Genomic DNA, 4,528 nt, shown 5'->3' with positions numbered 1-4,528 from the left:
TAAATGAGATTCTGCCAAGAATCTTCAAATATATTAAGGGAGATACTGGGTTTTCCAAGGGGCTAGGATTTGAGCTATTTTATAAGAATGTTAAAGAACTAGGAGACCATATCAGGTTGTAATTTTGGGATACATCCAGGCAGAAGGCATGTAGATGACTTTTGGATTTGTCCAATATCAATGCCTTGTCTTGAAACCACTACAACATTGACACCCCTATCACATTCATTGATTCAAGAAATGTTTGTTGAGCACCTACCATGTACTAGGTTCTGAGGATGCAGGGATAAATAAGACAGGCAAAGTTCTTGTCCTCCTTGGTGTTTCCTGATTGGGAAGAGAGACCCTGAATGAATAATTACATAAAAATACATATAGACCATATGAATAACTCTATAACTTTTTTTTGACAGATCCTGACTCAGTTTTATTTGTACAAATAGCACAGGAGGAAACCAGCCTCATGCAAACAGCAGCCCAGGTGTCACACCAGTCCTTCTGTCCCTGCATCGGCAGACAGAGGCCTCTACCCTGGATCCTCCATGGGGACCTGGGCACCTTCGGGAACCTGAGCTGAAGCTGGAGGCTGAGCCAGAGCTGCAGCTGCAACCACTGCCTGGGCCTTGGTTTGAGCCTTCGCCTTGGCCTTCGGCCGGCAGAGCCCAAGCTGAGACCCTTGGCTGTATATGCATGAGCACGTTTCCCAAGCTTGGGGTGAGCAATGTAGGCAATTTGATTGCGCATGTGGCCGCTGCCCTTTGGGATCTTGGGCCTGACCTCCTTGGACTTTACCAGGGCCTTGATAGCCTTGGCACCTACACTCTCGGCCTTGGCATTGTTGGCCTGCATTTTCTTCATGCCTTTCTTGTTGTGCTTGGCAAAGTGCATGTTGCTCAGGAACATGGGATCTACCTCCATAGAAGTTTAGTATCTTTGTGATCAGGGTTTCTTGATGCCACTTTCAGGACTGGTTATACCTGGTGTGGTTCTTGGACTTGGCCATCTCTGCACTGAAGTCCATGGCTCCCAAAGTGCCTGGGACCAGAAGAGACGGAGAAGGCTGCAATGAAGCACTGGAAATACGATTCTTAACTTTACAACTCTTGAGATGCAAGTACAGTGACATCTTTGTATTTCTCCAAATTAAATCAAAAGTGGCTTGACCCTTCACAGGCCAGATTAGCAGGAAGTTCAATACCATTCTCTTTGGCTCTTCTCTTCCTCTGGCTTATCCAGGAGCTTACATAGTCTGTGGGGGAGGTTGGCCTGATGTCCACGTGTCAGTAGAGAAAAGCCTCCACTTCTATGCCTGCCCTTGTGCTTCATTGCCACAATGTGTCACTATTGAATGCTGGCCTGTTTCCACCTGGCACTGCTGGTCCACTCCAGAGCAAAGCTTTGCTGACTCCGCCTTCCAGCATGTGTCAATGTGGTTTTGCATAGGTTTCCCAAATTGCAGCTCTACGTGGCCAGTGTTTCTGGACATACACCCAGCTCTTCTCCTTAGCGACCTCACTGCCTCAGAGGCAGTGAGTTCAGACTGAATCAGGTATTTGCCCATCACAGACCCTCCTTCTTTTCATCCTTTAGGGATTTATCCCAGGAGTTTCCTTTTCGAGGTCCTGAAATTCCCTTTCATGGGCTAAATAACTCCACTGCCTCAAAGGAGGGCCCAGATCTAATGAATACACACAGCTTTGTTAACCCTTACTGGGGGAACATACCTTCCAAAACTCACCTTTCCGAAGATGATGAAGGGTGGAAATGGATATTTATTTGATACTTGACCATACAGTATTCACTCCCCATTCTTTTGGTAATAACACCCTGATTTAGGAAATTTGAACGATCCCTTCTCCCACTGAGTATAGTCTGACAGGACTGTCAATGATGGTATCCTGCCTCCTTTAGTCAAGGGATGGGCACATGACCCCAAGCAGACCAGCTGGATCTTGACTAGGCCAGTGCTTCTCTGCACTCTAATGTGCGTACGTATGAATCACTTGGGAGTCTTGTTACAATGCAGATTTTGAGTCAGTGAGGCCTGAAATCCCGTATTTCTAAAAACACGCCTTGATGGTGCCAGTGCTGCTGGTCCACAGACAACCACCCTCTGAGTAGAAAGGGAATAGAGTGAGCAACAGCTGGAGTACCCTCATCCAGATGACACAACCTTAAAAGACCATCAGTCCAGAGCCACTCGGGATCTTGTCCTCTCTGATGAGAATCTTTAGCCTTTCCTTACATTCTACAAGTTCCCTATATCCTTATTGTAAATTATTTGTTGTGTTCAAGGTGACAGACTTGATTTCTATTGCTTGCAACCAGAGGAAGGTATGAGGAAAAAAGGAAGAAAGGGAGGGGGGGGGGTACTCAGAAAATAGAAAGAAATTTCCCTTCAGCATACAAATAGGTCAAAATACTATTGTGTCTACTTAGCCAGCACCTAGTTTTCAGCCTTTATGTGCTGCTGATGTCATCAAAGACATTCTATTTTGTGAGCCTCTTTGTGAGACTATTAAGGCTCTTGGGAATCTTCAAAGTGATAGAAAGTTTCTTTGTCCAGCAACAACTGGAAGAAAACTTTGGGGGAACTATGTGCATAGATGCTTGACTGTTCATCTAGTTTTATTACTTTTGTGATGAAAGAAGGTCTGCACATCACTGTGATTCTTTGTATAGATGTTAAAGTCTCCTTTAATAATTATTCTGGTTCATCAAGTTGCTGGAAGGCTATGTTCAAAAGATTTGCCATTACAAATGCAGAACCTTATTAAAGGCTGTGAGGCAGGAGGGAGATATGGTTATGGGGTAATCTGAGCTTGATGTTGTCCCAAACTCACTGTTCTCACAATTACACATGCAACACAAAGTACAAATTCTCAGTGTGTGCCCGAGAGATTGTCAGGCTGGTAATGACAATTCAGGAAGTTCCTCCTTAAAAAAAGTAATACAAAAAAAAAAAAAAAGAGAGAGAGACATCTCTGTGAGGGTTAATCTTTGAATAAAGCCCTGATATGAAGCCCTGGTTCTCAGAGATGGAATGAACGCCTGAGGACATAGACATTATTGTGGATGAGGCCCCAGCAGCTGGGAATTCCAGGAACTATTCAGCTCTGGTTTCTCCCAGGCAAGGTAATGAAACACTCTCATGAGATTTCCAGCCAGGGTCATATTTGGTATGGAGCATATTCCATAGCAGAGAAAGCAAAAATTTGAGTGAGCTTTGCTTGTCCACACTATTTTCACAAATGATGGTCCCAGCCTTCCCAACATTTTGACCAAATGACTGTCTGTAAGGCTCCAGAAATTGTCCAACAGCAAATAGCCTGAGGTATTATTTCCACTCACATTTTGGTTTACAATAGGCTTATTATCACATATCACATAGTAATTTATTAGAGTCTGCCCATAGGGAGCAAAACTTGAATCCCTGCCCAGCCAGTGTGGCTCAATTGGTTGAGTGTCGTCCCATGGACTGAGAGGTCCGAATTCGATTCACAGTCAGGGCACATGCCCAGGTTGTGGGCTCAGTCCCCAGTGGAAGGCATGCAGGAGGCAGCCTGTCGATGTTTCTCTCTCACATCTGTGTTTTTATCTCTTTCTCCCTTCCTCTGTCTCTAAAAAATCAATAAGAACATATTTAAAGAAAATAAGGATGGGATATGAACAGACTGTTCACAGAGAAGAAAATACAGTGGAGGAATGAGTATTAGAATAGACTGTAAGAGATTCTAGATGAATAGAGGTGGTCTCTGCCCACAGCAGGGGCACATACACTGTCAGGCTGACTCTTCCCTAGGGCAGGACCCAAATCCCACAATCCTCTTCCGGGGTCCCCATCAAATGCTTTGCGTAAATTAGCTCATTTAATCCCCACAATAACCCTGTAAAATAGGTATGATTATGCCCCATTTGTCCAACAAAGAAAATGAGGCTCACGAAAGGGAGGTGGCTGGCTCTAGGTTGTCTAGCTGGGAGGTGGCAGGGCTGAGGCTGACCTCATATTGGTTATTTCCCCTACATATGCTGCCCTGACTGCTGTAAACGGTTGTTTAGAGGATGAGTGGGAACCGAGCTGAAATCTAGCCTGTGATCCACTCAACAAGCCTACTGCCCCTTTGGGAACTTGTGCCTATCCAAAAGAAGGAGTTCATTTTAAAAATGTTGTCCACACAGGGGAGTGCCTTTTGCACTACATTCGGAGAATGGCACTGTATGGGCTATTAGCAGCCTGACCTGCTGCATCCCTCTGAAGTTGGCATTGGAGGGGGTAGGAAGAGGTGGCTGTTTGAAGAAGAGACAGCATAGGATGAAAGGCTGTTGTTCGCTGGAGAGAGGTGGAAGGAAACAGGTGAAACACTGAAAGAGGGAAAAGGACATGCTAGGGGCATAGCCTCTCCCTGGGGATTTCCTCAGGCTTATGTGAACTTCTTGGCTCAATTTGGGGGCTTGATTTCGGGAGCAGAGAATCTGTGGGCTCTACTTTAGGAGCTCCGTTTTGAGAGCTCCATTTGGGGGGGGGGGC

The 4,528-nt window shown here is 45.4% G+C and overlaps 1 pseudogene; it reads right to left on the bottom strand.

Moving 5' to 3' along the window:
* Positions 1-526: 526 nt before the first annotated feature.
* Positions 527-1,003, bottom strand: LOC118635427 (annotated as a pseudogene).
* Positions 1,004-4,528: the final 3,525 nt, after the last annotated feature.

The sequence above is a fragment of the Molossus molossus genome, unplaced genomic scaffold (genome assembly GCF_014108415.1).
Source record: "Molossus molossus isolate mMolMol1 unplaced genomic scaffold, mMolMol1.p scaffold_m16_p_2, whole genome shotgun sequence".
NCBI lineage: Eukaryota > Metazoa > Chordata > Mammalia > Chiroptera > Molossidae > Molossus > Molossus molossus.
The sequence above is the reverse complement of the archived record's forward strand: the minus strand, read 5'-3'. Positions and strand labels throughout refer to the sequence as shown.